Source organism: Tursiops truncatus, chromosome 11, assembly GCF_011762595.2.
Source record: "Tursiops truncatus isolate mTurTru1 chromosome 11, mTurTru1.mat.Y, whole genome shotgun sequence".
NCBI classification, from domain to species: Eukaryota; Metazoa; Chordata; class Mammalia; order Artiodactyla; family Delphinidae; genus Tursiops; species Tursiops truncatus.
In genome coordinates this window covers 29,742,813-29,753,552 of record NC_047044.1, presented here as the reverse complement: position 1 = coordinate 29,753,552, position 10,740 = coordinate 29,742,813, and the positions used below count along the sequence as shown (strand labels likewise).

Sequence of the window (10,740 nt, the reverse complement as noted above, 5' to 3'; positions counted from 1 at the left end):
GTGGAGAATGGCTACCTTGGCTTATATCCTTTTAAGGTATCATCATAAGAAAAAGAAAGCAGATGTCACAGGAAGAGGTCAAGATACCAAGCATCACAAATATGTGATGACTAAGTTACTGAAAGGAGCCATTATTGACTCTAGAGGAAATCATACAATCATGCCTTTACCTTCTATTATGGTATGGGATGATCATTAATCAGAGTATGTGTTACAAAGGCAGTAAAATATATATTGATTTATGGGATAGTTTTACAATGATGGTGGTAGGGACCTTGGAGACCCTGCATTGGCTCATGTGTGTGAGATGACTGACTTGAGAGGGGTATGACCCAGTCATAAACTGTGATCTGATTCTTCTTTGATAAGATAAGGAGCCTGCTCAGAGAATCAAATCCAAAACGATGTTCTACTCAATTGAGATCTCTTAGAGACTCACAACAGGACAGTTTTATAAACTGAAGATACAACAAATGTGCTGGAAAAATGCACAGAACTGAAAATATGAGGTACCTTCCTGATTTCTCTTTCTTGTCTTTGTACATCCTTGCTACTCTGTGGATCAAAATGAAGTAAATCATGAGAATAATAAGCTACAAGAAATCTTTCTAGTCTCTACTCCCAAAGCCACTTTGACTTCTTACCTTAACAGCATTGGATGGGAGACAACCACCCGGTGTGAAGAATATTACTTTCCCTAACAGGGAAATTGGGTTGGAGCCACTGTGTTTTAAGCTATAGATGGCTCTATAGCTTAGCTGGGTTAAGACTGTGTCCACTATTTCAGGCACACCACAGCTTGGTTAGTATCATGGTCAGCTGAGGCCCTGGTCCCATTGCAAGCTCCCCCGCCCCATGACTTCATGAAGTAGTGCACACAATGGTGATAATGATTATTCATGATCATGATCATGACAACAAAGGAATCAGAGCTATTATATATTGAACACTGTCCTAGCTCAAATAAATTACCTTCTTTATTTTGTAAAGAAGGAAAATGAACCCTAGAGAAATTATATGTTGCTCATTATCACAGAATTAAATAAATGAGGGAGCTATACAGAATTTCTGCTCTTGATTTTCTCTATTTCATCATGACCTCATTTTAGCCTCCTAAGAATCTTTTTGCCCCACAAGGTCTTTATTTTTGAGTTAGTTTCCTAGGAATGCCACAAAATGAGTGGCTTGAAACAACAAAATTTTTTTTCTGTCACAAATCCAGAGGCTAGAAGTCTGTGATCAAGGAGTCAGCAAGCTTGGTTCCTTCTGGAGTCTCAAAGGGAGAATTTGTTCCATGACTCACTTCTAGCTTCTCCTGGTGATTGTTGGCAATCCTTGGTGTCCCCTGACTTGCAGCTGTATCACTACAGTTTTTACCTCCTTTTTCATATGGTGTTCTCCGTGTGTCTCTGTGTTCCTGTGTCTTTACATAGCCTTTTTCTAAGGACATTAGCCATTGGATTTAATGCCCATCCTAATCCAGTATGACCTCACCTTAACCTGATTACTGCAAAGATCCTATTTCTGAATTAGGTTACATTCACAGGTATTGGGAGTTAGGGTTTCAACATGTCTTTTAGGGAGACAAAATTCAATGAGTGCTTTTATTCCCTGTTGCTCTTTAAATTGCTCACTAGTAATTTTTCCAGAAACTCAGTTGTAGGAATAAAGTCTAGGCAACCTCAGCTATCATCCTGATAACATGAAGTTTCTTTGAAGCAAGCATGTGTATGGGGACCTGACTACTCTCTTAAAATGGGCAGGAGAGCAAAACACAAACCAATACCACCAAGAGTTACCCTGCCACTCCAATGGGACTGTATCTTGAGTGACTGCTTTACACTGGCTTCACTGCAGCTCAGAGAGATGGTGCTTTCCTCTTAAGTCATGTAGCACAGACAACATAAAAGCTCATGCCAGATGTTTCTTCTGCTGCTTGTTGACAGAACCAAATTATTTATGAGCATATCACCTTTCCTTGGAGGATGGGTGCTGCTCAAACTCCCCATCTACAAATTTGTTCTCATATGATGAATGAAGAACAGAGTAGAATTGCTTGGAATCAGGTGTCCTAATCAGCTCAGAGCAAAGAGGGTTATAAGTGACAGGGTTAGAGGAATCAATTCAGAGAAAGAAAATAGAAATGCTAAGGTTATCAGTTTAAAAAAAAAAAAAAGTACAGAAACATTACTTCTAATTGCTACCCATGCAGTAAAACATGGTCATTGATTAGGGAATCCAAGCAAGCAGTCTCTTTTGGGTCCAGATGGTGACAGTTAAGGCTATTATGTGTATTGCAATACCATTTGTATTTTTGAGAACACTGATACCAGATTCCAATATCCAAGTGGAACTTGTGTGGATTTCTGCTTGTTCTAATTTCTGCAGTACCTGAAACATATTCACAGCCTCTCCATCTGCATCACATTCCTGAAGCCTGCCATGCATCATTTGACAATCTACAGGCTCTGCTCTTTCCATGACCCCCGTCTTTCCCACTGCATCATTTAACTTGAATATGTTCCGCCACAGAGGTTCTCCAAATCATTCACTTAGTGACCAAGGGCAGAGTTACGGACTACCCATGAGGGAATGAGTCGTATCATGAAGGCCATGGAAAAAAAGAGACATTTTTCAACATATTCTGTGTGTTGTAGAAGATGAGTTCAAATGTAGGACACCACACAAATTTAGTGGTGCATAATAGATAAGTAAATTTTTTACAAGAAATGTCAAGCATATTCAGAATCTTTAACAAAAAGAAAATGAAAAGTTAAATGCTTGTTGTCAAATAGGCACTGTGGGATCACAGTTTAATAAGCAAGGTCCTTTCCTCTGCTAATACTACTCGCAGAAAAATAAGAAACTGGACAAGGCTCTCAAGTTATTGGGGCATACTCTGTTTTTTTTCCTAACACCTAATTTTGAATATGTGCCATACACATAGTGAGTCTGTCACTCTTTTGCTTGGAACAAGAATGGAGATAAAACAGAGGTAAATATAAGGTATCTCTGTTCTCAAGATGCTCTTTTGAAAAGAGGTTCTTGTGTCTCCATTAATTTGCTTAATATAGAATGACTATATAATAGTAATAAACCACCATTTGTTAAATGTTTACATGCTCTAAACTCTTTACATATATAATTTCTAATCTACCCAAACCATTTGTCTATTTGTTAGATGTGAAAACTGAGGCCCAGACATTCAGTAACTTCAGTCTCTAACCAAATCTGCCAGACATCGGAGGCCATGCTTCTTTACTACACGGTACTGCCTCTCATGAAAGTGTTTTAAATGCTGAGAAACTTGCTATAATTTAGACTTCTATGTTTTTGTTAATACTATTTTCTAAATTATAACACACTTATAGCTTTAGACAGATTTTACTGCAATAATGCTATATAACAAACAATCCCTAAATCTCAGTGGCTTACCATAACAAACATTTTTTCTTGCTTCTATGTCTGTGGGTCAACTGAAGTTTGGCTGGTCCTGGTTGAGCTTAACTGGGTTCAGTGAGTTCACCTGCGGGTCAGGTTGTATTTATTCCATATATTCCATTGTAGAACAAGTAGCTACACAGAGCATGCTCTTCTCATTGCAATGGCAGGAACACAAGAATCCAAGGCAAATCATACAACAGTATTTAAAATCTTTGCTCGTGTCACATTTGCTACTATTCCATTGGCATATGCAAGTCACATGGCCAAGCTCAAGAGCAACAGGCAAGGAGGGAAAATATATTGTCTACATTAAAGAGAGGTATGCCTACTTATCTTGGCAAAGGGCATGGATATACATTTCCATAATAGAAATGGAGATAAGAATGGACACAGTAATCCAATCTATCACCAACACCTCTCAGTTATCCATAAAATGTTGTAGGTTTTACAAATATATTTGGTAGAACTACTGGGAAATCAGTGTAGGTGGATTTTCATCTACTCAAACCAGAGAAGTTTTGTTTTTATCAATTTTATATATTGGGCTTCTGTAAATTTATATCAATTTACTTTGAACAAAGGGTAAATAAAACAGTGCTTAGAAACCACTGGCTTAGGTGATTATAGCTAACAAAAAAGTCATGTATGTAACTTTGGGACAGTCTACGTATTTTATAATTAATTTACTATTATCTTCTGCTTTAGGTGGATGAGATTAACCTGTGCTCATAAAAACAGATGTTATGGCAGAATGGTTAAAACTCTGATTTTGGCACTACCTAGCTATGTGATTTTGAGCAAGTTACTTAACTTCCTTCTATACACTGTTTGTTTGTTTTTTTTCAACAGTCAAGTTGGAATAATAAAAAATATCTACCACAGGATTATTGTGAATAATAAGAGAATGAAAGCACATAAAATGTTTAGGACAATGCCTAGTACTGGGAAATACACAATTAGTGATGCTTACAAGAGACCCACCATTAAGTAGAATGGTAGGGCAAAGCAGATCTAACCTAGTAAGATACTGAAAGCAGATATTCAGGTGACAGCCTAACTATCATCAAATTCTATTCATTCAAAAATATTTACATACATTTTGAAAGCACAAAATAATATGTATAATATGTATGAATGTTAAGGTAGAAATATTAAAATGCATACCTATCACTCAGCATTGGACCAAAAACTTAAATGTTACCAATTCCTTTGTATCAACCAGTGCACTCCTCCCCATCCCATCTCCCTGCTTTACACACACCTCCCAACTATCATATCTATGTAGTATAGCATAATCGTCAAGAATGCAGACTCTGAGTCAGACCAATTACTTCGGGCAAGTTACTTAACCCCTTTTTGCCACAGTTTCCAAATTACTACCTTGGGGATAATTATAATATCTATCTCATATAAGAATTATATTAATACATTTGTAGCATGCAGAAAGAGGCCTTGCATATAGTAAGCACTGTGCCAATTTTAATTTTTTATTATCATTATCGTCATTGTGATTAGTAACACACACATTACTAAATAATATTCTGTTTGGCTTTGCTTGGTTTTGAGCTTTACAAAAATTGAATCATTATGTCTAGTCCTCTCTTGCAGCTGACTTTTTAACCTAAGATTATACTTCTAAGTGTCATCGACATATTGTATAATTTTCCATTAAGTGAATACACTATGATTCATTTTCTTGTTGTTTTCATTTCACATTTCTATTATGAATGATGCTGTTATGATTTTTCATAAAAAAATCTATTGGTATACAAACTCAAGAATTTTCTCAGACTGATACCTTGAATAAAACTGGCAATTGTTGGGATTTTATGATCAACCATCTAAAATAGGACCAAATTGTTTCCAATGTGCTTCTATAAATTTATATTTCAACATGCTGATCCTTGACCTTGGCAGACTTCTTAATTTGTGGCCAAAGTAAATTCACTGGAATTTAATTTGCATTTCTGGATCATAAGACTGAACCTAATTTTATATGGGTATTGTCTCTTCATGTTTTCTCTTTTGTGATATGTCTACTCTTTTTTTTTTTGCCATTTTCCCTGGATTATTTTATTTTTCTTATTGAGTTGTGTTACTTATTCTTTAGGTATCATTTCATTATTGGTTATGTATGTTAGAGATACTATCTACAACATAGAGTTAATTTGCACTTTCCTCATGGTACCTTTTTATAAATAGAATTTCTTAATTTTAAGATAGTTAAATTTATTAATCTTATCTTCTATGTTCAGTATTTTAAATCATTTCCTAACCCCAAATCAGAAATTGTTCTCATACAATTTCTACCAAAATTTTACCTCTTACATTTAAGGGCATAGCCATCTGGCATATATTTTTGTGTATGGTGTGTGGTAAAGGTCCAACTTAATTTTATCCAAATTGATAAAAGCATCGCTTATTAAATTGTTCCTTCTTTTCCTCATGGTCTGCAAGGCTATTTCTGTCATACACTGAGTTTGCATATATGTGTGGCTCTATTTTGGGGCTCTCTCTTTCCCTCTCCGAGTGTGTGTACGTGCACGGGCCGCGTGTTCCACAGGTCACTTTCCTGCAGAATTACACCACCACCTTGATTAAAACAGCATTATAATAAGACTTGATAAATGGTACAGCAAGCAGTCCCTTTTTATTCTTCATCTTGAGTAATGTCTTGGCTACTCTCAGGCTTTTGGTATTCTATATAAATTTTAAAATCAGCTTGGTATTCTGAGGTTTAACTATGATGGACCTAGGTGTGAATTTCTTTTTATTTATTCTATTAGGGATTAATTTCATCTCTTGCATTTGTAAAGTGCTATTTCTCATCAGATCTGAAAAAAAATTACAGATATTATCTCTTCAAATATAACTTATTCTTCATACTATCTATCCTTTTTCCTGAGACTCTGGTAGAGTATACATTATACTAACTCATTCTGTTTTCTCCATTGTTCAGGCCATTTAAAAAATATCTTTCATTTTCTTTTCTCTTTATGCAGGAGTCTGTGTGTTTTACTTTTATCTTCCAATGTACTAATTCTCTCTTTTAGGTACTCTTAGTTGTACCTAATCTGCTTTTTAACTCTTTCACTGATCCTCTGATTTTAACAATTTTCATGAAAAATTTATTTTTAAAAATATGGCTTGTTATTTTTTAGTGAGTTATTTTAAAAATAAAATCTCATTTTAAAATTTTTGTAATATTTAATTCACAGTTTATAAACCATTTTTGATAATTTCAATATCTAAGTGCTATGGGGGCATAACTCTGCTGTTTCTTATTTTTACAGACTCTCATTCATTTAATTTTTCCTTAAGCATTTATTTGCATTTGTTGTAATAAACCCAAATTTCACTGATTTTATTATGTATGAGTGCTGGAAGCCTAAATTGAGAAGGTTATCATCCAGAGATGATTTTGAAATATAAATTGGTACAAGCTCTTTGGTACCAATATGATGCTCCTTATGTAGTTAAACATCTGAAAGACTCACTAACCTCCTTCCTTATGTCCTTACAAGAAGCCATATAGTGTATGGACAGTTGGTGATCCTTTTATGCCCTTTTGAGTTATTAGCTAAATGAAGGAATCTCAAGTTCCACCCTTTTCCATTTCATTGTCCTTAGAATCCTGATCAATATTAGTCTTATGGTGGACAGACTTTCAGATGGCCACCATGATTCCCACCTCCTGGTGTACATGCCCTCTCCTTGAGTATGGGCAGGACCTGTAACTTGCTTCCAACCACTATGGCAAAGGTGATTAGATACTATTCCGATCATTATGTTACATTATATAAGACTCCATTATCTTAGCTGACTTGCTCTAAAATCTTGTTCTCTTTGCTGACTTTGAAGAAAGAAGCTATCATGAGTCTCAAACTGCAAGAAGATGAATTCTTCCAACAACATTAGTGAACTTGGAAACAAACCCTCTCCAACAGGTTTTCAGATGAGAACCCGGACCTTGCTGATAGCTTGATTCAGCCTTGCAGAGGACTCAGCTAATCTAAGACTACTAGTCCACAGAAACTGTGAGATAGTAAATGTATCTTGCTCTAAGTCACTAAGTTTATGGTAGTTTGTTACGCAGCATAAAAAAGAAACATGGCCTGATAGTACCATTTTCCTTCAGAGAGAGACCACCTTTTAATGTTTTACTTTTCATTGCTCCCTGCCCTTGTTTCAGCGGTCTTTTTTTTTTTTTCCCCTCTCAAAGGGGTAGGGGCTAGTAGTGTTTAAGATGGAGAATTTGAAAGCTGTTTAGAAATTTTCTTTTATTTACTGTATACCTCAAAGTGCACTGAAGTTTTGTTTTATCAAGGACTTGGTTGTTAAATAGAAGGATGGTCTTCCAGTATCTGGTCTGCCTTACTTTTTAAAGCAAAAGTCCCCAAATTCAATTCTTATCACTGGAGTGAGGAAAAAAAGATGTGTTTTATGACTGATACATAGAGTCTGAAGTGCGTATCATTTTTTGTTGGAAGAAAAGACTTCATTTGGAAGGATGCAGTTTTCAGATGAGATAAAGGTGTGTGGTGAGTTATATTGATCTTATGTTTTTACTATATTGACTTCATATTGATTCACTATCCAATGAGAGAAATGGAAATAAAAAAAGGAGAAGGACGTGAATTAAATGTTTAGCATTGTAGAAATAACATCTAATCAAATACTACCTGGAAAGAACTAAAAAGATGTGCCCAGAGTGACTGCCAAAAGAATTCAGACACTCTTCCCATATTCTTTGCATTTCCCTTTTTTTGGGCCAATTTGGGCCAACAGAGAGGAAAAACAAACAAAAACAAAAAAATCTAATCTATTTTCTTTTTCCTCCTCTGCCTATCAGAAGCTAATGCCTACCTACTCCAGTAAGGCAAGGCTGTCACAACCAAGTCAAATGAATGATTCTTTTATAAGTTTGTCTATAGGAATTTATTAAGCAACCAGTAATCACCTACTATCAGTCCTTTAAAATCCAACCATGGATCTTAATTTATCACTATTCTTCTACTTTCTAGTTGATATTCTCTATGAAAGTGATACTAATATGATTGCTACTAAAATCATCATCACCTTTTTCTCTTCAGTTATGTGAATAAGATTCAGTGGTTTCTGTCTATGTGCCAGAAACTATGTTAATTGATTTACATAAGTTGTCCCCAGTTAGTCTCAAAATAGGCCTCATCAAAATTACTTATGACATTATTCTGAAGAAAATTATCAAAATACTCATAGTAACACATGTTTTGCAAGTCGAACAGTACAGAAAGATATAGTGATAAACAGCAGGCCCGTTCATCACTCCTCCTTATCCTCAACATTCCACTCTGCAGAGGCAAACTCTTTATTTTTAACAGTTTTATCTAATATTTAACTCTATATTTTAAAATAACTCACTTAACAGTCTACTTATTGCCTTTAAAAATTTTACACATTATAGTCTGAATTCCTTCTTTGATGAAGGTTGCTTTCCCCTTAAAATCAGGAATAAGGCAAGGATGTCCCTTCCCAGCACTTCTATTCAGCATTGTACTAGAATGCAATAACACAGGAAAGGAAATAAAGGGTATATAGATTGGGAACTAAAATTAAATTGTATTTGTTTGATGATAACATGATTATATACTTAGAAATCTCAGAGTTGACCAAAAAAGTCCCTGGAATTAATAAGCTATTATAACAAGTTTGTAGAATACAAGGTTAATATACAAAAGTCAATTGCTTTCCTATATACTAGTAACAAAATATTGAAATCTGAAATTTAAAACATAATACCATTCACATTAGCATTATAAAATGAAATGTTTAGACATAAATCTAATGAAAATTGTGCAGGAACTATATTTGAGGAAAACTATAAAACTTTGATGAAAGAAATCAAAGATCAAAATAAATGGAGAGATGTTCCATGTTCATGAAAAAGAGAACTCAATATTGTTAAAATACCTGTTCTCAACTTGATCTACAGATTCAATGCAATCCCAATCAAAATGCCAACATGTTATTTTGAATATATCAACAAACTGATTATAAACTTTATTTAAAAAGATAAAGATCCAGAATAGCCAACACAAGACTAAAGAAGAACAAAATTGGAGGAATGACATCACTGAATTCAAAGACTTACTTTAAAGCTACAGTAATCAAGACAGCATGGCACTGGATAGATCAACAGTGCCATGATAGATAGTGCATGATAGATCAACATGCACAAATAGATCAACAGAAAAGAGACACCAGAAATAGACCCACACAAATAGAGTCAACTGATCTTTGACAAAGGAACAAAGCAATTAAATGAAGAAAAAATATATATTTTTTCAACAAATGGTGCTGGAACAACTGGATATCATTGTGGAAAAAGAAAGAAATTAGACAGATTTTACATCTTTAGCAAAAATTAAATCAAAGTGAATCAGTGACCTAAATGGAAACACAAACTATAAAACTTCTAGAATACAACAGGAAAAAATCTAAGTGAACTTGAGTTTTTAGATACAACACTGTAAGCATAATCCCTGAGGAAAAAAAATAGATGTTAGACTTTATTAAAATTAAAACTTCTGCTCTATAAAAACACCATTAAAAAAATTAAAATATGAGCAACAGACTGAGAAAAAATATTTGCAAAACACATAAAGGACTTGTCTCTAAAATACACAAAGAACTCTTAAAGCTCAACAATAAGAAAACAATCCAATTTAGGAATGGGGAAAAGATGTGAGGAGACACGTCACCAAAGAAGATGTACAGATAGCAACTAAGCATATGAAAAGATGCTCAACATCATGTCATAAGGGAACTGAAAATTAAAACATCAATTAGATATAATTACTCATATATTAGAATGGTTAAAATCCAAAATATGACAATGGCCAATGCTGATAGGGATGCAGAATACCTGGAGGTTTCATTTATTGCTGGTAGGAATGCAAATGGTCCAGCCACTTTGGAAGACAGTTTGGCAGTTTCTTACAAAGCTTAGCATAATCCTACCATATTATACAGCAGTCATTCTACTAGGTACTAATCCAAATGAGTTGAAAGCATTTTGTCCATATAAGAATCTGTACATAAATGTTTCTAGCAGCTTTACTCATAATTACCCCAAACGAGAAGCAACCAAAATGTCATTTCATAGGTAAATGAATAAATAAACTAAGGTACATACCTACAATGAAATATTAACTGGCAATAAAAAGAAATGAGCTATTAAGCAACAAAAAGGCATGGAGGAAACTTAAATGCATATTGCTAAGTGAAAGAAGCCAGTCTGAACAGGCTAACTAT

The 10,740-nt window shown here is 34.5% G+C and overlaps 1 long non-coding RNA gene across 1 annotated transcript in view; it reads right to left on the bottom strand.

Annotated features, from left to right (window-relative positions):
* The window catches only part of LOC141275763 (uncharacterized), a 64,019-nt gene extending 60,551 nt beyond the window's left edge, over window positions 1–3,468 (bottom strand). Inside the window, exon 1 of the long non-coding RNA XR_012324051.1 lies at window positions 3,436–3,468. This is a non-coding gene — a long non-coding RNA (uncharacterized lncRNA). The remainder of the gene's footprint in view (window positions 1–3,435) is intronic.
* Window positions 3,469–10,740: the final 7,272 nt, after the last annotated feature.